At 40.8% G+C, this 24,291-nt stretch overlaps 1 long non-coding RNA gene across 1 annotated transcript; it reads left to right on the top strand.

Annotated features, from left to right (window-relative positions):
• Positions 1-13,448: 13,448 nt before the first annotated feature.
• LOC118499322 lies at positions 13,449-23,176 on the top strand. The gene is made up of 3 exons (XR_004901843.1): positions 13,449-13,459; positions 21,718-21,723; positions 22,682-23,176. It is a non-coding gene; the product is annotated as an uncharacterized LOC118499322 (long non-coding RNA).
• Positions 23,177-24,291: the final 1,115 nt, after the last annotated feature.

The following is a 24,291-nucleotide window of genomic DNA, read 5'->3' as shown; positions in this document are numbered from 1 at the left end:
TTTATTGCAACTAATTTGTAAGAACTACCATTTACTGAGTTTTGATGTATTATTAAAGAATAGTTACAATTATCTAAAAAGGCCATTAAAATACCCCTCCCTTTTCTACCCTTTCCCATCTATAGAGCCGCGTGAGACCCAGTTTACTTCATATACTTCAACCAAAAACTCAGATTGCAGCAGATTGCAGCAGAAACAGGCATGAGGCTGCAGCTGCCTTCCATTAAACCAGACATGAAAGGATTTGCAAAAATGTAAAACAATGCCACTCTTCACAGTATTTTTGAAAATGTGGTCATTTTCATTTAATATATTTGTTGCCATTTAATAGGTGTATTACTGTTGTTTTAAAATAACAAGTTTTTCCATTTTCAATAGGGGTAAATATTGACAGGTGTTAACTCACATAAGCAAAGGCTCTCGAAGGTCCTCAATACTATTTTCAGTGTAAAGGATTCGGAGACCAAAAAGATGGAAAATTGCTATGCTAAACAGTCTCCTACGAAGAGTTGAAAAAGTCAACACAAATATATGAGTTTGCAGGTGTAATTTCTACTCCATGGTCTGAGCCGTGCTGGGTGAAAGCATTCATTCCCAAAATGCACGTGATTTGGGAAATCTCATACTCTATTTTGTCCGATATTCATCCACAATTCCTTATCATCCTTGAAGTTACAAAAAGCACATTAGCTTATTAAAAACTCTAAGAAAGAAACATACTAAGCTCCACTCACCCTTCCTTATCCAAATTTATTAGGTGAGGGACTGGTATTCTGATGAATAATCCTTAACAAATGATGTATTAAGGAAATATGTTAGGTTTCTCCCAAAGGTAACTTTTAAATTCTCTATCTTGTTGTGCATTATTTTCTTTTATTGATTTCTTTTGTTATTCTTAACCCATTTTATTTTAATTTAGAATATTTTAAAAATTCATGGAAGTTTAGAAAATAATGTAGCAAGCTCCATGAACATGCCATTTAGATTTAACAGAGGTTAAGTTGTAACATTTGCCTTAGAACTTACTCTTCAATCTTTTCAAAGGGAGAAAACTGAGGAAAAAGGAAGTGCAGAAATACATTTTTTGGAATCTCATTCTTTACCTTCCATATTTGCTTTTGAGACTTATCCATGTTGAAACACATAGGTCTGGTTAAAAATTCTTGTTTCTTTTCTTAATAGTTAAAATTTTTCAGTTCCTTACTAAAGTATGAATGTGTATGACAGAAAAACAAGGCAAAAATATTACTCAGGATGGCCAAGATTTTTCGTTTAAAATTTTAGCACAGCCATGGCAAACCTTGGTATTTAGATTTTCAGACACCGCGTAGTTCCATAAATTGGAGAGTGGCTTTTTAATTTAGTTTTGCACATATATCCTAAATAAGTGATTATTTACATAAATTTTTACTAAACACAACTTCGTGTTTTTAATTACAATCTTCAGTATTCATCATTATGTATTACAGAGGAAAAACGCTTTTAACCTAATAAAATTCCAAGTCATGCCTGTGTTCCTGTTCCTGAGGGCAATACATAATATTTGGTTCATGATATTTTGCAGTTGGTTTGGGTAATTACTATAGACTGAGTGTATGTGTCATCTACCAAAATTCCTATGTGGAAACACTTCCTCCAACGAGACTGTATTTGCAGATAGGGACAGTGAGGAGATGATGGAAGTTAAATGAGCTCATGGCTGTGGGGCCCTCATCGAGTAGGGCTGGGGCCCTCATCGAGTAGGGCTGGTGCCCTGATAACAAGAGGAAGAGAAATTGGAGTTCTCTCTCTCTCTTTCTCTCTTACCCCATGTGAGGACACGGCAAGAAGGCAACCCTCTACATGCCCAGAAGAGAACCTTCATCAGGAATTGAGTTAGCTAACACCTTGATCTTGGACTTCTAGCTTCCAGACTGTGAGAAATAAATATCTGTTGTGTGGTATTCTGTTACAGAAGCCTGAGTTAATATAAAAAACATACGTATTTTAACATTTGTGGGGGAATTGTAATTTTTAAGAGTGACCAAAACGGAGTCTTCCTGGATTTTTATATTTTGTGTCTCAGAATCAGTGAAGTGAATGATTTCATGCTGATTGATCTGCTATTATGAACTGGTTCTTCCACAGAATGAAGTGGAGTTACTCACTGTGGCCCGATTACCATTCACTGTTCTTACCCTAAGTGTTGATGAATAAGTTCATTGCTGCTCATTATTATCATTACCATTCTAAAGATGAGAAAATCAACCTTCCATGAGTCACACAGTTAAACTTAAACTACAAACCTAGATCCTTTTCTATATATATGCTGAACTTTCAGGTTCAACCTTTTTTTCAGTATGACCTGAATCACCCGAAAGAGAGCTCTGATCTCAGGGAAGCTTTGTGCAAAGAAAAGGAACCATAGGAGCTGAGTGACATTTGATCAACCAGGAAACTTCTGAAAATCCCAAAGGCAATGTTATGTGGAGTTATGTGCCATGAGAGGAGCTTACTGCTGGCAAGGGGCTTATTGAGACTAAGGAGGAAGCAAAGGTAATGGCTGAAAGTGAGAAGGTGGCTTGGTGCACTGTCTTTAGTTTAGAATCTATTAGTGAAAGTCCTTGTAGGAACACCACTCTCAGTCTGGGTGTTTGACAAGTATTTCTAAGAGGTCCTGGACAGGATTTTGAAAAAGCCACTAAGGATGGTGCTGCATCCCTACAGCATCTTAAAAGTACAGAGCTATTACTACCCCAGACCTGAGGGGTAAAGTGGCAGGAGGAATTACAGGAACCCAGAGAGAGAATTGAGTGGGAAGGGCCCTCTGACGGGAGTCTGACTTTCCGTGGAGAGTCACGGCCTGTCCACTGTGAGCCTCGCTCAACTCTCACCCTCTGCTTTCTGTGAAGTAGGAAAGTGGGCACAATGGCTAAACCCAAACAGAAGCCCAAGGGTAAGGATCTGGATCAGTCCCTTCTAACTGTGGTCTCCCATGGTCTGTCCTGCACCTGCCTTCCTGTTCTCATTGCAACCCACTCACTGACCTTGGGCCATTGGCCATTAGTGCTGTTAAAGAAAAAAAAAATTAACGACACTTGTTAAGATGGTAAGACAGACTATACTCATGACCATTGTGTTAGGTACAGGAACCACTGCAATGAGATTTTATAGTCCGGGAGAGAGACTGGGCTCAACTCCAAATATACCATGGACCAGTGGGAATTTATAGCTAAGGAGCAGGTTTGGGGGTCACTGGATGGAAAATTACTAAGAGAAACCATTAGGGGTCAGGGGGATTCTAACTAAACCACCCTAGCTCAATTCTCCCTGAAGCCAAAGTGATCAGACACCACGTGGGGGGTGATGGAGGATGAGAAAACCAATCCAATATTGAGGCTGTGCATTCTGGTAAAACTGACTTAGCAAGGTTGTTGCTGAAACTGGGCTTTACAAGGACATACACAGATAGGCCCAGGAGAAGGTTCAGGAGCGTGAATCTTTGTTGGTGTATTCTCTGCCTGGCTTTGTCCTTCCTCAGATAATCAGCACCTTTTTGGAAAGATCTTCTCTGTCTACCTCAGTTTTGGCTATTCTATTCCCCATTTTCACCCCATGGGGCTCATTCGCTCTTATCCTTTGTTACCTTGTTTTATTTCCTTCAAGTGCCTTGTGGTTTCTCTTGTCATTACTATACTTACCCTTATCATCCCCTGGAAGATCAGGGCCTTGTCTATTTCGTTCTGTGCCCTAACCCCAGCCCCTGGGACAGTGCTTGACATGGTATAGACTCTCAAGACATTATTTACCGAATAAATGAGTTGTGACTGAATTGGTGAATGGACAGTTTTGGGTGTGCAGGATGAAGTACAGCCTTATAAGCAAGAGGCTGGAACATGGCAAAAGATTAGGCAGCCAAGATATGTGGAGTTCTATAACAAAGCATCAAATTATGTCTTTGTGCTGTCTCTGCCGATTTACTGGCCACAGGATTATACTGAACAAAGTCGTTGTTGAACCAGCATTTCAACAGTGCCGTCCTTGCTGCCTGTTAGGAATATAAATGAGTTCCTGATAAGATGCAACAAATACTCTTGTTTTCAGGGAGAATCTCAGAAACATCAGGGACAATGTCAATTTCATTCTTTTTTGGGAAAGTCTACCAATTCCGGTGATTGTATTTGTATTTTTTATACTTAACTATTATTTTTCCATGCTGTTCTTATATTATAGATTTTATGATCTTGGCTTTTGGATCAGGATTTTTAGTATTTTTGGTACATTAATTTTTTAAAATTTATACTTTTTTGTTGTATTTTTTCCATTACCATTTAGTCCCCTTATACCCCCTTCCCGCCTTGCAATGACCACACCATTGTCCATGTCCATGAGTTGTTTTTCCTGTTTGCTCAGTCTTTCAACCCCCCAACCACCCCATTCCTTAGCTGTCAATAAATCTGTCTCTATTTTTGCTAGTTAATTCAGTTTGCTCATTAGATTTTGCATATGAGTTATATGGTATTTGTCTTTCACTGATTGGCTTATTTCACTTAGCGTAAGTTCTCCAGATCCATTCATACTGTCACAAAGGGTATGACAGGGTATGGCAAGGGTATTTTCTTCTTCTTCTTCTTCTTCTTCTTCTTCTTTATGACTGAGTAGTATTCCAGTGTGTAAATTTCCCATAGTTGTTTTATCCACTCATCTACTGATGGACACTTGGGCTGCTTCCATATCTTGGCAACTGTAAATAACGCTGCAATGAACACAGGTGTGCTTAAGTTCTTTAATTTTACACGTATAGGAACTTGAAAAAGAACAACAAACAAAACCCAAAGTGGAAGGAAGGAAATAATAAAGATCAGAGCAGAAATAAATGAAATAGAGTCTAAAAATACAATACAAAAGATCAATGTATCCAGGAGCTGGTTCTTTGAAAAGATAAATAAGATTGACAAATCTTTAACCAGACTTATTGAGAAAAAAATAGAAAGGACCCAAATAAATAAAATCAGAAATGAAAGAGGAGAGATAACTGACACCAAAGAAATACAAAGGATTGTAAGAAAATATTATGAACAATTATATGTCAACCAATAGGACAGCCTGGATGAAATGGATAGATTCCTAGAAACATACAGTCTATCCACACTAAATCAGAAAGAATCAGAAAATCTGACTAGACAGATTACACCTAGTGAAATTGAAGCAATAATACAAAAAACTTGCAACAAACAAAAGCCCTGGACAAAATAGCTTCACAGGTGAATTTTACTAAACATTCTGAGAAGAATTAACATGTCTCATTCTCAAACTGTTTCAAAAAATTCAAAAGGAAGGAAGGCTCCTAAGTTCATTTTACAAGGCTAGCATTATCTTAATTCCAAAACCAGATAAAGACACTACCAAAAAAATTATAGGCCAATATTGCTGATGAACATAGATACTAAAATCCTCAAAAAAATATTAGCAAACCAAATATAGCAATGCATGAAAAACATATACCATGATCAAGTGGGATTTATTCTAGGGATGCAAGTTTGGTACGAGATTCACAAATCAATAAATGTGATTCACCAAATAAACAAAATGAATGATAAAAACCACATGATCATGTCAATAGATGCAGAAAAAGCTTTTGATGAAATCCAGCACCCATTTATGATAAAAACTCTCAGCAAAGTGGGCATAGAGGGAACATACCTAAACATAATAAAGGCCATGTATGACAAACCCACTGCCAGCATGATACTCAATGGACAAAAACTACAAGTGCTCCCCTTATGATCAAGGACAAGAAAGGGATGTCTACTTTCACCTCTCATTCAACACAGTACTGGAGGTCCTAGTGATAGCAATCAGACAGGAAGAAGAAATTAAAGGCATCTGAGTTGAAAAGAAGTAAAACTGTCTTTATTTGCAGATGACAATATACTGTACACAGAGAATCCCAAAGATTCTACCAAGAAACTGGTAGAACTGATAAGTGAATTCAGCAAAGTAGCAGGATACAAAATTAATGCCCAGAAATCAGTTGCATTTTTATATGCCAATAACAAACCAACAGAAAGGGAAATTAAGAATACAATTCCATTCATGATAGCTACAAAAAAATACCTAGGGATAAATCTAACCAAGGATGTAAAAGACCTGTACTCAGAAAATATAAGACACTGAAGAAAGAAACTGAAGAAGATACAAAAAGGGAAAGCACATACTGTGTTCATGGATAGGAAGAATTAACATCATTAAAATGTCCATACTACCCAAAGCAATCTATAGATTCAATGCAATTCCTATCAAGATTCCAATGACATATTTCACAGAACTAGAACACACATTTCAAAAATTGTATATGGAACCACAAAAGGCCCCACATAGTGACAGCGATCCTGAGAAAGAAGAACAAAGTTGGAGGAATCATGCTTCATAATATTAAACTATAGTTTAAGGCCATAGTAATCAAAACAGCATGGTACTGGCATAAAGACAGACACATAAATCAATGGAACAAAATAGAGAGGCCAGAAATAAGCTCACACCTTTATAGTCAATTAATACTCAACAGAGAAAGCAAATACATACAATGGTATAAAATAGTTTATTCGATAAATGATGTTGGGAAAATTGGACAGATATTTGCCAAAAAGTGAAACTAGACCACCTTCTTATACCACACTTATATATTTCCCCAGGCAAAAGAAACAAAAGAAAACAAAAGAAAAAATGAACAAATGGGACTATATCAAACTAAAATTTTTTTGTAGCAAAAGAAAACATCAACAGAATAAAAAGACAGCCCACAGAGTGGGAGAACTATTCACCAGTACACCTGATAAGGCGTTAATATCCAAAATTTATAAAGAACTTACAAAACTCAACACCAGAAAAAAAACCAAACAACCCAATTAAAAAATGGGCAAAGGATCTGAACAGAGTTCTCCAGAGAGACATACAAGTGTTCAATAGGCATACCTCATATGAAAAGATGCCCAACATCACTAATCATCAGAGAAATGCAAATTAAAACCACAATGAGATATCATCTCCCACCTGTCAGAATGGCTATTATCAATAAATCAACACACAACAAGAGCTGGTGAGGATGTGGATCCCTTTTGCACTGTTGGTGGGAATGCAGATTGGTGCAGCCACTGTGGAAAGCAGTATGAAGATACCTCAAAACATCAAAATTCTTAATTTACTTTGTAGGTCAAGAGGATCCAGTATACCCTGTCAGCTGAACATAAATTCTATTTTCTACCAAGCTAAACTTCTCTCAACGATTTGCATTTCTGTTTGTCCAAGAAAATTCTTTTTATACTCTTTACTTTTAGCTCTTTCAGGAGTGAGTTTATGATTCAGAAAATCCAGTTTTCCTTTTAGAAATAACTGATTGAACCTTAAATTTGGAGATTCTCACCCCACTTAAAATACTTAAGGAAACAAGAATGAGTACATTTATTAATTAAGACTCATTGAGGGGCTTGACTGTGCTGGGTGCTCTTCCAGACATTGTCAAAATCATAAAGAATGAAAAAGACCTGGTTCAGTCCTCATGGGACTTCTTGGGGAAGAAAAGAGTTAAAAAAAAAAACACAGGAAGGTTCAAAATAAATGAAAGAATTGTAAGTTGTGCAAGGCAGCGCATCTGCAGGGGCCTTACTTTTGGTAGCATGTTTAAGGGGACTCTCTAATTTATATACAGGGTGGGCAGGAGGCAATCAGAAAAGGGGGGCACTCCAGATAAGGAAACAAGCCAAGGCCCCAAGTGAGGGAGGCAATGCTGGGTGCATTGGTGGCAGTAAAAGGGGGCCAGAAGCAGTGAGGAGCTGTGTGTTAGGGAAGCGTGGCTTGCAATGATGTTGGAGAAAAATGCAGGATGCCGCAGGGCATGGTGAGGACTTTAGACTTTCATTGAACTGCCATGGATGTCTTTGACAGTCTTTAAACTGGAGAGTGATATGATATCATCCCCATTTTAAGATACATTTGTCCATCCATGATGAGCAGCTCAGAGGTAGGAAAAGTGGCCAAGAATCAACCACTTAGGAGGCTGGGGCCGTGGGCTACACAATACCAAAATGATAGAGGACATGGAGAGAAGTGGGCAGGTTCACGATATATGATATATTTTAGTGCTGGAGTTAACCAGACCTGCTGATGATTTCAGATGTAGCGGGTATAGGGAACAAAGTAATCAACACAACTCTTAAGTTTCTAGGGAGAACACACTATACTGTATCCTGGTAAGAATACTGGTCCTTGAGCTGGAATGCCTGGGTTCTGATCCAATCTGAGATTCTTATTAACTGTTTGATCTTGGCAACATTAACCTCTCTGTGCCTTGGCTTTCACCTTCTTAAAATAGGAATAATAAAAATATCTACTCCATAGGAATGTTGTGAGCATGAAATGAGGTTATGCAGTAGCTGACTTGCTTACTAGCACATCGTGTGCATTGACACCATGCTAACAATTGTTATTAGTGAAACAGAAACACTGGGTGGAGGTTAGAAGAGTAGGGAAGAGCTTAGAGGGGAACTGTTAGGTGCTCTGTTATTGATATAGTCAGTTTAAATTAGCTGTTGAAAATGTAAGTGGAGACATCATTCTGACAGGTGGAATCACAAGCCTGAAGCTCGAGGGGAGGTCTAGGTGTGGTGATACAACATTGCGAGACATCAGTATAAAGCTTTGAAACCCATGTAAATACTTGTGGATCTTACCTGCGGGAGGGAAGAAAGATCCAGAGCTAATCCCTGAGCTCAGCCAGAGGAGGAGAAGCCTGGAAGAGAGACTGAGAAGCAGCATCTGGTGTGGAAGGAGGAAAGTCTGGAGAGAATATAAGGCAAAAAAAAAAAGGCAGAAATGAAGATGTAAACATGAGTATCTGGAGTGTTGCTGAAAGGTCTAGAAAGATGTCCATTGGCTTTGATGACATGCAGATCACTGGCCATCTTGACAAGGACAGTTTCAGTGGGGATGGGGTCAGGAGGACAAGTGGTGTGCTGAGAGCCTTTTTGGGGTGAGGATCAGGAGACAGTACTTGTAGACTCCTCCTGAGAGGATTTACCTGGAAGGGCTACTGGGCTGGGCAGACACACAAAGAGGAGAGGTTTTGTGTGTTTTTTATTTCCAAGGGAACAATTAGAGTGGAAAATTTCCCTTAGAAAGTGGGAGGTTGATGACACAGGAGAGGTAGAGAATGACTGAAGGAGTGAGAGCCTTGGGAAGTGATGGGTAGGAGTCCAGAGCAAACACGCAGAGGGACTGGCTTTTGGTGAGAGAAGGACTTGATGCCCAGGAAGGAAGAGTAACAAAGTGGCATTGTGGGCTTGGAGTGGTAAGATGAAGGACTTGTGTTTAATTTTTATTTTCTTAATGAGGTAAAGCTGTCAGTGCAAGTGAGGGCCAAGGAGAAGTGTGAGGCCAGGGGAGGTATGGAATAGCCGCCTTGGGAAGTGGGGAAAAGTCTATTGGAGAAAAAGAACAGTGATGCTGCCTGTAAAAAGGGTCCCCATTTAAGGTCTGAGATCCTGATCTTAAAATACGACCACGATATTTGATTACATGATTTTCTCCTATAGTATTCAGTTGCTAGAAGTCTTTCTGTTCCTGTGAACTTGAAGCTCAGGGAATGAATTATAAGTAAGAATCTACTTATCTAATAGTGATTGCTGCATTAATGGGAGCTGCTCTTAAAATTTAAGGAAGAACCAAGTCCAGTAGTGCCAGACTGCTGGACTAGCTACTTGCAAAATGACACACCAAGTGGGGGTTGGAGACTGTGTGCGGCACACTCTGGGCAAGTAGGAGGCTGAACCCATGGTTTGTTGTGAATAGGGTGGCATGCAGAGGAGACATTGTTCTTCCAGCAACTGTCATTGAAGTTGTCCCCTGTTCCAAAGAAGGCCAATGTGATGCTATGTGTATTGAAGATGTCAGGGAGAAACACCCCGAATCAGTTATTTCCATACTAGCTTTTTTTTACAGAAATAAAAATCACACTTAGATGTGGCAAGCTGAGTGACGTGCTTTTAATTTCTTTTGACATTTCCTAACCACTCTTAGATTAGTTTTATGAGAAAGTGATTGTGGAGGTGTGTGTCGTATTCATTCTCACATCTGTGTGGAACTGTGTGTGGGTGGGAGAGGGAGCGGGGGTAGAAGGTAATCATTTCCACTTGGGAAAACTAAAGCATGTGTTCCCAGCATAAGTTCTTTCCACATATGCACAAAAACAGACAGGTCCATTTAGTTCTGAGCGCAGGTGAATATTTCTATGTCATCTACTCAGGTTACCTGTTCAGGAAGCTTTTCTATACCAGTGCTGTGTAACCCTATTCTGAATATGTTCTAATACTCTCCACTGCTGCAGGCAAAACCGACTCCTGAGAATGTGTGCTGTGAGGGGCCTTTATTTGATACAGCAGCCATTAAGAGAAGTAGCTTTGAAATGGGATCCATATGAATCTAAAGTGGACAAGAGCAAGGTTTGTACCTTTTGGGAAATGTAATGTCTTATTTCATGAAAGGAACGGGTTTCACAGAGAGCTTCTGTGGCTTATACTTTAAATATGAGCTAAACTTAATTTTGTTTGGAGCCTTGTATGATATATATTGACAGAACTGGCAGTGCCCTGGTTGTGGGTTGTTAATTATTTAGGCTAGGAGGCCACAGTGAACGCCTCTGCTGAAATGTGAAGTTGTGCACGCAAAGGGCTGCGAGGCACATCCATGGAAAGGCTTTTGTGCCCATGCTCTGTTTCAGTCCTTTGGGCTGCTATACGAAAACATCGCAGCCTGGTGGCTTATAAACAACAGAAATTCAGTTCTCACAGTGCTGGAGGCTGGAAGTTCAAGATCAGGATGCCAGCATGGTCAGGTGAGGGCCCTCTTCCCTTCACAGACTTCTCGTTGTGTCCCTGTGTGGCAGGAGGGACCAAGAGATCTGTGGGATCTCTTTTACAAGAACACTAATCTCATTCACCAGGGCTCTACCCTCAAGACAAATTCAGCTCCCCAAGACCCCATGTACTATTACCATCCCCTTTGCAGGTTAGTATTTCAACAAATGAATTTTGTGAGGACACAGACATTTAGACCACAACAGATTCTGAGCACCTGTGAGAAGTGAGGGTAGGGGACTTCTGGTCAAGACAGAAGCATAGGTAGGCATGCTTCACCTCCTCACACGACCATAAGAGGGATCATGACTAACCTCAAAACCAGAAATACCCAGAACTGCCAGAAAATTGAACTGTATGGAAGTCTGACAACTAAGGATTTAAAGAAGAAGTATTCATCCAGTTGGGTAGGAGGGGCGAGATGGGGAACCAGAGCAGAGAGGGTGTGGTGTGGTGGTGATGAGACAGTGGCAGCAGGAGGAATGGGCAGTTCCATATTCACATGTGGTGGGTAAAAACCAGGAGGAACACCTAGGGAGCAGGCAATCCCAACCCCAGACTAGACCATATAGCCCAGGGTTCCAGTGTCAGAAAAATAAAGCCTGGTAACTACTGGGCATAAAACCCAGTGGGGCTTGGGGCAGTGGAAGACACTGCCAGTCTCTCAAGACAGTCCATTTAAAGGGTCCCCATGGTCCTAGAACATATGCAAACCCACCCACTCTGGAAACTACTACCAGGGCAACAGCTAGAGAGACACCATTTGCTTATGGTAAGTGGGTGAAGTGAGGACAAACAAGCAGCACTCTTCCCTCTCCAACCTCTCCCACACATATGGTACCACAAAGAGGCAAAGTTGGTTCACCTGCCCTGGAGAATACCTAAAGCTGTTCCTCACAATGTAACAGGTGCACCAAGACAGAGAGTCAAAGCAGCTCTACCTAATACACAGAAACAAACACAGGGAGGCTGCCAAATTGAGGAGACAAAGAAATATGGCCCAAATGAAAGAACAGATCAAAACTACAGAAAAAGAACTAAGTGAAATGGAGATGGCCAACCTATCAAATGCAGAGTTCCAAACACTGGTGGTAAGGATGCTCAAAGAACTCACTGAGTATGGCAAACCCATAAGGAAAGAAATGAAGGCTACACTAAGAAAAATCCACAGAGAGCCAATAGTGAAGGGAAGGGAGCTGGGGTTCAGATCAGTGATTTGGAACATAAGGAAGAAATAAATGATCATCCAGTACAGAGTGAAGAAACAAGAATTTTAAAAAATGAGAGAATAAGAAGACTTAGACATCTCCAAAAGTGCCAGCATCCGGATCATAGGGATGTCAGAGAGAGAAGAGGAAAAGCAAGAAATTTAAAAGTTATTTGAAAAAATAATGAGAGAAAACTTCCCTAATTTGACGAAGGAAATAGACATACAAGTCCAGGAAGCACAGAGAGTCCTGAGCAAGTTGGACCCAAAGAGTGTCACACCAAGAAAGATCAAAATTAAAATGTCAAAGGTGAAAGATAAAGAGAGTATCTTAAGAGCAGCAAGAGAAAAGAAGAGAGTTATCTACAAAGGAGTTCCCATAAGACTATCAGCTGACTTCTTAAAAGAGACTTTGCAGGCAAGATTGGACTGACAAGAAGTATTTAAAGTGATGAAAAGCAAGGGCTAACAGCAAAGATTACTCTATCCAGCAAAGCTATTATTTAGAATTGAAGGGCAGTTAAAGTGCTTTTGAGACACAGTAAAGCTAAAGGAGTTCCTCATCACCAAGCCCTTATTATAGGAAATGTTAAAGGGACTTATTTAAGAAAAAGAAGATAAAAACTATGAACAGTAAAATGACAACAAAATCACAACTATCAAAAACTGAATCTAAAAAACAACAAAAAGAAACTAAGCAAACAAATAGAACAGGAACAGATTATTAGACATGGAGATCACATGGAGGTTTATCAGCAGGAAGTGGGTAGGGGAGAATGGGGGAACACAGGGAATAAGAAGTATGACTGGTAGGTAGAAAATAGACAGTGGGAGATTAAAAATAGTATAGGAGATGGAGAAGCCAAAGAACTCATATGCATGACCCATGGGCATGAACTAAGGTGGGGGAATACTGGGTGGAAGGGGGAAAAGGGCATAAAATTAGGACAACTATAATAGCATAATCAATAAAATATACTTAAAGAAGTGAGGGCAGGAGAGAGTCCATATCCTCTCTCTTCCTACCAGAAAAGCATGGCCTCTGCCTTAGGTAACAACCAGCACTGTCTCACACAGACTTAACTGTTGTGAAAATCAATAGACAAGAACTCAGAATCTGGCTCTCCCATTTAATAGATGTGAGATCTTGAACTCAAATTCAACTGGAAGCTTGTAGCGTGGCTGTAGAGCTTAAGCGAGCCTCACAGATTGGGATATCAAATCTGGGGACGTCATGTGAGTCTACTAGTGTTTTATGGCAGTTTTACTTGTCCCTGGTCAGTTTGCCCTTCTGATTTCCTCACTAGCTTCTCCCCCAAAGCTCTAATCCCAGAAACTTCTTCTAGTTCACCAGAAACTTCTAGTTCACAAAGAAAATAGTAACCATAGCCCTGATCACTGGCTCAGTTGATTGGGTGTCATCCTGCAAAGCCAAAGGGCACCAGTTTGATTCCAGTCAGGGCATATACCTGAATTGAGAATCCAGTCCCTGTAGGGGCACATATGAGAGGCAACCGATCGATGTTTCTCTCTCACATTGATGTTTCTCTCCTTCTCTTTCTGTCTCTGTTCTCCTCTCTCTAAAAATAAATAAATAGCCCTGGCTGGCATAGTTCAGTGGATTGAGTGCAGGCTGCAAACCAAAGTGTCGCAGGTTTGATTCCCAGTCAGGGCACATGCCTGGTTTGCAGGCCATGGACTCCAGCAACCGCACATTGATGTTTCTCTCTCTTTCTTTCTCCCTCCCTTCCCTCTCTAAAAATAAGTAAATAAAATCTTAAAAAAAATAAATAAAATCTTTTTTAAAAAGAAAGAAAATACTGTCTTCTTCATCTCACCAGTTATCAAACACAAGTCCCTTCTACTTATAAAACAGATCCTCTCTTGGACATGAGTCTCTAAGTCTTAAGCCCGAGGTGGATGAGCACTCGAGGCTCTTCTCCCTCTCACTCCCAAATCTAGCTAATCAGTAATGCTCACTCTCTCTTTTCTCTCTCCATTTGCCCAGCCACTTCCTCAACTTGAGCCCTCATCATGTCTAATGAGGACCATTGCAATCGTCCCCTCACCAGTCTTCTTGCCTCTTTTCCTACTGCCTTTAAATCTGTATTTCACAGAACACACAGAAAAGTGAGGATCAGGTGGTTCCCTAAAGCAGCAGTTCTCGGCCTGTGCTCTGACGGGATCTGGTAGAATCAGTAGTCTTAGCATCAGCTAGACTTGTTAGACTTGCAACTTGTCTAGCCCTGCCCGAGGCCCACTGCCTAAGTGCTGGGGGTGAGGCTGCAGTGTGTGTTTGACAAGCTGTCCAGGTGATTCCTATGATTGGAAGTTCGAGTGCTACTGTCTTCAAAGATGGATGTTGGGAGGCAAAACCTTGTCTACCACAGGGTTTTCTTCTCCTGTAAGTGCCCCAAGGACCACATTTATTTTATTTTAATTTTTTAAATTGTTGTTCATGTACAGTTGTCTCCAATTTCCCACCATTATTTTCCACTGCCCCATCCACCCCCACCTCCCACCCTCAATCGTACCCCCCTTTGGCTTTGCCCATGGGTCCTTCATACATGTTCCTCAACAACCCTTCCCCTTCTTTTCCTGGACATCATTTTTAAAGGGCAGCATCCCTGGCTGCTAGCCAACAACCAGGCATATGGTTTTTTTGAATGACTTCTTGAATTGCTCTGTACTCTGTTCTCCAGTGACAGAATCCAGTTAGTTTCTTTCCCTTTCTTAGCTTTTTTTCCCCCTCAGTGAGTTTGAGAGGTTTACTGTTGCTTGGAAGCAACAGGATCTTAGTTTGAGAACGAATAACCTCAGCTGGGAGCTGAGTTGTCTCCTTAGAGCTCTACGACAGCAGAAGTCCCTGGTACCGTGACCCTGGTGCCCTGACCTTCCGTGGCTCCATCTCCTTTCTCATTTGATTCTGAACCTCACTGGGTAGATGGCATTTGAATGGGGTTTGAGGGCTAAGAAGGAATTTGGTAAGTGGAGAATGAGGGGAAGGATGTTTCAGGCAGAAGGAATGTTATAAACAAAGACACGAAGGATGAAATTACCACACTTTATACCACCAACAAAAGTAGAATGGTGTGGCCTGAGAAGGAACGAGACTGAAAGAGGCTTTGTAACCAGTTCTGAAGAGCTTGCTAAGGAATTTGGACTTTATTTAGGGTACATGTAATGGGAAAAACAGGAGCCGTAGTGTTAGAAGTGTTATATCACATGTTTGCATCTCTGTCATTCTACTGCCCTGCCAAAGGCATGGGAAGGCACATGATGTGTGTCTGAGTAGATTCAGAGCTGAGTTGAATAGGGCCGATCTTCCCCACCTCTCTCGTGGAGAGCTGGAGTAAAGCAACACACATACATTAAGACACTAGGAAACAGTAAGAGGTTGGCTTAGACTGAGTTGTAGATGTCTGCTTGTTCTTTCCTTGTTTTCTAAGGTGTTGACACTGGCTATTTAGGTGTGGGAATCTTTAGTGGTGACATTTCAGCCCAGGAACATGGCAGCTAGGGACAGATGTGAGGTGGTGCCATGTGGTTGTGAAAAAGCAACTTAAATGAGGCTGGCTCCTCTCGAACACTCTCTCCCAGCTGCCTCTGCTCACCCACCTTGACATCTCTTACTAAGGGAATGATTTTGATCTTCCAGAGTGAGGATTGAGACTTATTAAAGAAAACAACTGTTAGGTCCCTATTACATTACTGGTTTTGAACAGGCACCAAGACATTTTCCATCAGATGGGGAGCGTTAACCTTCTTAAGTGGCTGAAAAGCTAACTATCCCTGCAGGTGATCAGTGTGATCCTCAGTCATTAGTTTAGCCTCTGGCTGCTTTGATTTCAAGGCGATAATAAAGAACTCAGTGAAGAAGCTACTGCAGAACCGCCCTGAGCCCACAGAGGAGCTTCCCAAGCCTGCCTCTGGTTAAAATGGATTTATTTGATCAGGTTAAAAGATTTGCTGCCCGGCCTTGGCTTAAAAGCATAAGACAAAGACTTAACAAGGAGGAGAAACACGAGGTGGTGTGAGATTTTTTAAAAATAAATTAATGTCAGTTTTTCTTGTTGTGGAATTTCCCTTCGTTATATGTTGGGAGATTAAAGGAAGAGACAAGTCGTCTTTTGACTTCTACTGCAAGACATCTCTGCTTCGACCGATAATAAAAAAGGGCTGGATGGTAGGAAGCCCCAGAAATGCAGCTCAATCACTCCCTGCAATTACTGTGTCTTATTGATAACTTGCAGCCCGATCCAGCAAATGCCATCTCTGGAACAAAGCCTGTCACAGATCAGACTGAATCCATTAAAAAGCTTTGATTAACATGTCCCTGGGGTGTGCTGTGGAAACTTTTTACGCCAAATGACAGCCTATTGCTGCTGCTTCGAAATTGTCCTCCTGAAATACTCTTGTGTTTTAATCTAGTGCACAGTTTAAATTAAAAAACGGCAATGACTTTGTGTGACCTAAATACGAGCCACTTCTATTCAGGGTGGGATTTATCAACTGCTCGCAGATTAAGTGTTCAGAGAGGCAACAATTAACCTTACTGTGTGGTGGCCAATATTAATTATATAGATATTATATGTAGGTTGTGTATATAATCTCTTGTTCTTGCTTCTATTCTTATGCATGGCCCGGAGAAAGGGTCATAGTTAATGTGCTTAATTTAGTGGATACAAAGCTTTGTACTCATTCTTAGTGAGAAAACAAATTTGTTTGTGTTTGAGGAGTGCAATAATCACTCTCCCTGGTGCTTTTTTATTGGTGTCTGACATGGATGCTGTAATGAACTGCAGCCTTTTAAAGCAAAGATAAAGCTCAGTCCTCTAACTGTGGAGTCGTTAAGGGCAGGGACCTGCCTGTTTCCATACAAATATCTCACTTTCATCCTGGGGGAAAATTCAATCTTGATTGACCCTGGCTGTATGGGGTGTGTGTGTACGTGTGTGTGTGTGTGTGTATTGTCACCATACACTCTCCTAAAACATATGTGTTGCATGCTTACATTTCAAAACTGTCATGAACTATATTATACAATAAAAAATGACTCTCTTAGATGCCACAGGAAGACACTGTGGCCCTAGTGGGGTCGCTCAGTTGTCTGGAGCATAGTCCCATACACCAAAAGGTTGTGGGTTCAATCCCTAGTCAGGGCACATACCTAGATTGCAGATTTGATCCCCGAGTCGGGGCATGTACAGGAGGCAACTGATCAGTGTTTCCCTCTCTCACTCTCCTTTCTTCTCACTCTAAAAATCAATGGAAATATCCTGAGGTGATGATTAAAAAAAAAGACACTGTGAAAACTACCTGTAGAAGGATGGGGCCTACCCTACTGTTCTTTTCAGTATTTTTAAGTCTCTGGAATTGGTGAAAGGCAAAAACATGCTTTTGTTGGCAAGATTCTTAGAAATTACCATAAAAATAGAAGAGTGTCCCCTCTGTACAGAATGTGGCAGCACTGGGAGCTCCCGTCTGACCCCCCCCCCCCCCCACTGTGCACAGACACGCTTTCTCTTAGCCCCAGCGATGAAGTCAAACTCTCCTTTTCAGGCTAGCATCTTACCACTGGCTGGGAAATCTTGGCACCTCCATCTTTCATTATATAGCAGTGTCATGTAGCTGCAGAGGAAACCTAGTGTGGGGAACATTTTTTATTATTTTCTGAAAAGATTTTCTAATTAATTGGGGCTATGCAAAAATGTAATGGTCAGCACTGTGAAACAGCTAGTTCCTGGCCACCGAAACAGGCTGAGTAAGGGGCATCGGGGGTAAATCTGGAGGGCAGGATTCATGAGGCTGACAAGCTCTGACATTTAGAAAAGTAAGCCAGCTGGCTAAATTATAGATCCAAGTGTTTGATGTTCTCTTCTTGTGAATTGAAGACTTTTTGCTGTTCCTTCAAAACTAACCAGAACTTCACCAGAATATGAACTTCATGAAGGTATGTATCTTGGTATTATGTTCATTGCCATATCTGTTACTTCTAGAATAGTGTAGATGCCTAGTCGCACCAAATATGTGTTGCATGAATAAATTACCAGTTTATAATACTTATATTTGTATTGACTTTTCAGAAAAGAGCAGCTCATGGCACATTATTACCAAAATTGAGTAAAATGGATATTCTTCACTTCAGGCTTATCTCATCACAGGGGTGTTGGGCATCCTGGTCTGTCACAGTGTGTGTCTGCCCCTGACATCCCTGTTAACCTTGGACATCGGCTAGTAGATATTCATTCCTGGAGCAGTGCATTTGGTTTTGACAAAAGTAGACCTTCAGCACTTCAAGGGCATCTAACAGTGAGCTTACCTCCCACTGGGGAGCCCAGCACTCTATATTTAGTCCAGGTTCTGTTTCATACCTCTATTAATAGATGGTTGGTGGCAGCCTGGGATAAATTGGCGTCAAAGTATATTAGAATAAATAGGATGGTGACTGGATCTTTCCAAGCAGGATGTTTTAGTCAGGTTGCTTTCTAACCTGGTTTACTCTGACCGACCTACTTTCCACTGATCTGGAGTGCCATCTGCCCTCAAAAAGAACAGCATGTGATATGAGTAAAAGCTGAAACTAGCTTGGAAAAGCCCTCCTTAAAGGAGAATGAAAAGGTGGATGTGGAACAGTGGCCCATGCATTTACAAAATGGGATATAACGTGTCCAGAAGTACTAATATTCAAAAATATTTTATACTTTGACTTAGAAAATCCCCTTATCTCTCTCATGCCTACCTTTGGATCTGGTATTCTCTTTCCACTACTTCCCAGACAAGGAAAGTATCCAAAGACATGAGAAAAACGAGCTCTAAAAATAAGACAAAGGTCATTTTTTTAATGTCCTTTGGACACTCTTTGGTTTTCTGTGAGGAAAAACTGGGGAAAACCCAAATGTTCCAAGTAGCAAATGATTTTCTAGTAATACAATTATGTAGTAGATGACTATTGAAAAGACAAATAGTGAGAGAGGACAACGTGTATGTGAAGAAGTACAGGGCAAACAAATGTAAAACAATCTAATATGAAAATGTGAGTTCCAGCAAATACATATGAAATGCATATTATAGGGTATATGTATATAATTATATATATGAAGGAAGAAAAAGGGCATTGATAAACACCCCAGGAGTAAATTTTCATGGAAATCGGGAAGGTCAAAAAACATTATTTCCTAGTCCCTTTACAAATATTCTCATGGCAAGTTTATGCAGTAGGGATTAGCATAACCACCTTACACAGAGAGATACTGGCCTTCAGAGAGGTTAAGGAGCACATCAAAGGATAAACCAGGAGGGAGAAACAGAGTGGGAATTGCAGCGCAGATGTGTTTGATACTGAAACCAAACTCCCCTCATTACAACAAAGAGTTTAGTGTTTATTTGCTCATTCTTTTCTGTAAAGTTGCATAAAATTGCAATTATAAAAATATAATGTGAAATAATTGCTTCAAATATCAGTGGATTATGAGTTAGCATTTATGTTATACTGACACACTGGAGACAAATACAATGTGACTTTATGAGTTTAATTTCCAGTTGGGAGAAGGGGAAGTGGTAGCTGATGTGGCAAATAAAAATCTCTCTTAGGGAGTTTGATTTTTTCCCTCTCTAACATAGAACATGAGGGAATAAACTGTGCAAATGCATTTTCTGGTGCTCTTTGGACTATAGGACACAGGCTCATCTTTGGAGGAAGTGACACTAACAATTTGGATATTGCACTATAGGACACAGGCTCATCTTTGGAGGAAGTGACACTAACGATTTGGATATTGCTGCTAATTTGGTTTTGGGAAGTGAGCAAGCATGCAACCTTTTAATCCCTTCTTCTAAGTGTTAGATCCATCCAGCTTAGAAAATTAAAGCATACAAGTCTATATACCCATAAATATCCATTCCCTATGAATCTCCTATCCATCTCTTCTCTTCTCCATACCACTGTTCACGAGTAGAGTACAAAATGTTTCTAATGTCTTGACTTAATTTTTTTCTTAATTCTGACAGCATCTTTGGTCAGAATAGCTATGTGATATACTTGGTCTTTACACATATTGTTAATATGCACAAAACAATTTTATTTTCTAAACAAAGTATTAAGACAATGAACACTGTTCTACGTATCCCAGGGACTCATAATTAATGTGCATTATACGACATTGACCCTTAGTATAAAGCATACACTGGGGTTTCTCTATACCTAGTTAGTTTGATAGACCACTTGGCCTGAAGGATGAGTGGGTGATTGAGGGAAGCTTGGGCATTTGAGTCCTGGCTCTGCTGCTGACCATCGGTGTGATCTGTGTAAGTTACTGAGTTTTTCAGAACCTAATTTTCCTCAGGTATAAAATGTAGATAACACCTATTTGCTGAGGATTAGAAACGTGTAACAGGCATGTGAAAGATCTGGGATAGTAAATGCAACCTAATACTTACAAGTGATATTAGTGCAGCGTAGTGAATTGGTTCTCAAAGTGCGGTCCCAGACCAGCAGCATCAGCATCATGTGTTAAAAGGCAAATGCTTGGGCCTCAACGTTGGCCTCAGCAAACTGTGTTTATCAAGGCCTCCAAGTGACTTGGCAGATTGCTAAAGTTTGAAAACTACTGGGCAGAACAGTTCCATGTGGACACCTCATCTGGAAAATGAGTTAAAAATTATACCGATGTCATAAGATAGTTGTAAAGAGCTTGTAAGAGTGTTTGACACTTAATATACATAATGATAAATGTCATTATAATTACAGTTGAAAGACAGAGTTTATATGTTTGAAAGAATATTTGAGCCAAGTGTTATTAGGTAGGGAAAATATAGTCGCTGTTAGGAGCATGGGTTTTGGATTGAGACAACTATGTTCAAATCCCAGTTCTGTCACATTGAAGCCATTAGTTGTGGGAAAGTCTCCCTACCTCTCTGGGTCTCAGTGTCCTTACCTGTAAAATGGGAATGGTGGCAGTACACTTAGTAGGGTGTCTTAGATGAAAATGTTAGTTGTTAGCCCTGGTTGGTGTGGCTTAGTTGATTGGAGCATCGTCCTGTAACCAAAAGGTTGTGGGTTTGATTCCTGGTCTTGACACACACCTAAGTTGCAGGTTGGATCCCTGGTCTGGATGTGGGATCCCCCAGTCCAGATGCATATGATTTCCTGTTTGGGTGCCAGTGTGTACAGGAAGCAACCAATTGATGCTTCTCTCTCATATCGATGTTTCTCTTTCTCCCTTCTTCTCTCTTTAAAGCAGTGGGAAAAAATGTCCTTGGTTGAGGATAAAAAAAAATATATTAGTTGTTAAGAATAGCTTTTCAAATAGAAATCACCTAATTGAATGACAAATGCTCACCCAATAATTTTTATGGCTTAAAAGTATCATGGTTAATTATCCTACCATTGATTCTTGCTTACTTTTGAAGCTTCAGTACATTTCCATAACATTTTTTTAAGCTTCAAGAACAGAAATTATCCCACGACTTTTGTTTAAAAAAATATTCAGCTGAGCAAATGTAAAGATCTAATTATCATCATTCAACAATTTGTGAATTGGGCAGCATCCTATCTAGCAAATAGAATGGAGCTCCAGTAAGCTATACAAAATGGAAAGCTTTTACAAGCAGAAGGGCAAGGAGGTTGTTCTAACAAAGAGTGAAATTTTTCAGGCAAGGTCACTTTCCTTTGAGGGACATTGGAGGTCTATCCAGCAGATTTCTTATCTAGTGTTAACCAGAAAGTTCTGACTGTTTAAGATTACCTTCCTGGGAGGCTGAAACTGCAGTCAGAGTAGGAGTTAAGTCTTGGTTTGATGGTATGAGTCTTAGGGGCCTGTTGTTTTCTTTAAAAAACACTTTCAGTGAGATTAATCTGGGTATTTCATTTAATGCTCCATTTAAAAACAATATTGGGCCCTGGCTGGTATAGCTTAGTGGGTTGAGCATGGGCTGCAAACCAAAGGGTCGCCAGTTTGATTCCCAGTCAGGGCACATGCCTGGGTTGCAGGCCAGGTCCCCAGTGGGGGCCATGTGGGAGGCAACCACACACTGATATTTCTCTCCCTCTCTTTCTCCCTCCCTTCCCCTCTCTAAAAAAATTAATAAATAAAATCTTTAAAAAAAACAATATTGGCATCTCTGACAGTTCCTCAGAAATAGGTATAATTGGCAGCTGCCATCCTATATGAGAGAACTACTGTTACTGGTAATGTTGGTCCTTGGTTCAGCAACCTCAGTTCTTGAGTTCAGCAAAGAGAGAATTCAGAGCCGCCCTGGCTGGTGTGGCTCAGTGGACTGAGTTCCGGCCTTCAAACCAAAACGTCACCAGTTTGATTCTCAGTCAGGGCACATGGTCCCCTATAGATGGCACATTAGGCAGCTACACATTGATGTTCCTCTCTCCCTCTTTCTCCCTCCCTTCCTCTCTCTCTCTCTAAACATAAACAAATAAAATCTTAAAAAAAATTCAGAGCCAAGAACTCTAATGCAAAGGAAAGTTTATTCATCAAGGAAAGCAAAAGTATACCTGAAAGGAAGAATCAGATATGCTTCTCAGAGAGCTACCTTGGCCTTTTAGGAAAAAAACATCACAGAGACAGAGGAAGTGAGCCAGCTGGGCTGTGTGGACTCAGGAAACAAGTTACTGAAGTAAAAGAAGGGCCCTGGGAGACAGGCTCAGGGGGTTAGGCTGGGATGAACTGTTTCCCTGATTGTAAGTCCCCCGGAAACCTTTAGAGCTTAGGAGAAAGAAAAGCAAAGATATGTGCCTCAGGAAAGAAGTGGGGAAAGATGCAGGCATGTTCCAGAGCAGGAGAGTGTGTGAGCTCACTGGGTCCTTTATCTTAAGAGTTTTTATCTGTTTTCTAAAGGCAGAAATTTTAGGGGAGGTCTCAGGGGAGGATCTCATAGAATATTCATCAGCTTTCCAGGTGTGTCCTTTCAGGGTTGTGGCCTCTGTTGATTGGTCGACATTAAGGTAGGGGTCATTGGTCCTTGCATGGAGTCCTGATGTCAGCCATGGTGTTGCTTTGTCTGGTTTGGCTGCTTTTCTGGGCCTGGAGCTGAAACACAACTGAGGCCTAGGTGTTGTCTTTAGTTTGACAAAAACTCTGTCTCTGTGGTCAACAGACCTGAGACTTTGTTCCTAAGATTATTTGGTGCTGATCAGAACCTCATCCTCAGGGCTTAATGCTTAAAAGGGAGTGGTCATGCAAGGAAGAAGTAGGCAGTGAGTCAGGGTGCTGAGTGAAGCCAGTTTGAATCAGCTGTCTGTCTGAAGTTCCCCATTTCACTTGCCAAGGAACTTCCCTCACTTCTTACTATGTGCATCTCTTGATGAAGGGTAACTCAGGACAACACAAATATGATTACACACAGTGCAGTGCTGTACCCAGCTTCACAGTTTCAGATGAGGCTTTGTTCTTGTAGACCAAGATCCTTTAGATAGACTGGAAAACCATTCGCAAAAAGGCTCTGAATAAAGGATGCACAAACCTGCTTTTGCTAGTCTCCATTACCTACTTTCAGCAGGTGTAAAGCTTTATGCCTGACATTCCTTTCCAGTGTAGACACCTGGCTCTAAACCTTCTTTGTTTCCACCTGGATGCCAGCTTCTTGTTAACTCCCCCCCCAACCATCTGGAAGAAAACTGATTGGGTCTAGGGTCATTTTTGTACCTTTTAAAACTGCCATGCAGGTAGAAGTATTTGTCAAACCCATGAGTGACCCTTCTCAGATCTCAGAGGGACTTTGGATTGACACAGGGCTCCTTCTGGAAAAAGCTGATTCAAGCAGAGGTGGGAGGAGAGGCAAAGAAGAGGACGCTTAAGCTACAAAATGGGTTGAGAAATATAGATCTGCACAATTATAATTCAAACAAAAACAAGGGAGAAACTGTAGTCAGTTGAGGCACTCTTGGCCGAGCATCTGGGCTTTGCATGCATGCATAATTAAGCTTCAGGCAGCTGCAGGCTTCTACAGTGCAACAGGGCGGGCAGGATATCATAATACACAGTAGGTTGCATATCAATGGAACTCTTTTCAAATTCGCATGAAGCCTAAGATAAAAAGGCATCAGCAAAAATTAAAGCAGCATTCGAAAAACGTCAGTGAATAGTGATACAGGCCACCAGAAAACAATGGAAACCGACCTGGTTTCCCCCCATTGTTCTGGTTCCTCTCCACAAATAGATGAGAGCAACAGTGCTGACT

Source organism: Phyllostomus discolor, chromosome 3, assembly GCF_004126475.2.
Source record: "Phyllostomus discolor isolate MPI-MPIP mPhyDis1 chromosome 3, mPhyDis1.pri.v3, whole genome shotgun sequence".
Taxonomy (NCBI): Eukaryota; Metazoa; Chordata; class Mammalia; order Chiroptera; family Phyllostomidae; genus Phyllostomus; species Phyllostomus discolor.
Note: the sequence above shows the minus strand (reverse complement) of the source record. Positions and strands in the feature narration are given on the sequence as shown.